Source organism: Penaeus monodon, chromosome 22 (genome assembly GCF_015228065.2).
Source record: "Penaeus monodon isolate SGIC_2016 chromosome 22, NSTDA_Pmon_1, whole genome shotgun sequence".
Classification (NCBI taxonomy): Eukaryota; Metazoa; Arthropoda; class Malacostraca; order Decapoda; family Penaeidae; genus Penaeus; species Penaeus monodon.
Genome location: NC_051407.1, coordinates 24,325,600 through 24,325,810, shown reverse-complemented (window position 1 = coordinate 24,325,810; position 211 = coordinate 24,325,600).

Here is a 211-nt window from a genome sequence, read left to right as displayed (position 1 = left end):
GACGTTGTTTTGGATTTTGTGCATTTAGAGGCCCAGACCTAGAAAGACCAATATTAAAATACGCCAACTTTGAGATGAGTCCACAACCGAATTCTTTCCATGATATCTATGGAAATCCACACACGAGGTTTTGTGTATATATTTTTATATAAAAGTCTTTGAAAATAACATTTGTATAGGAGTAATTTGCATCATGGCCGTGAGAAAGGAT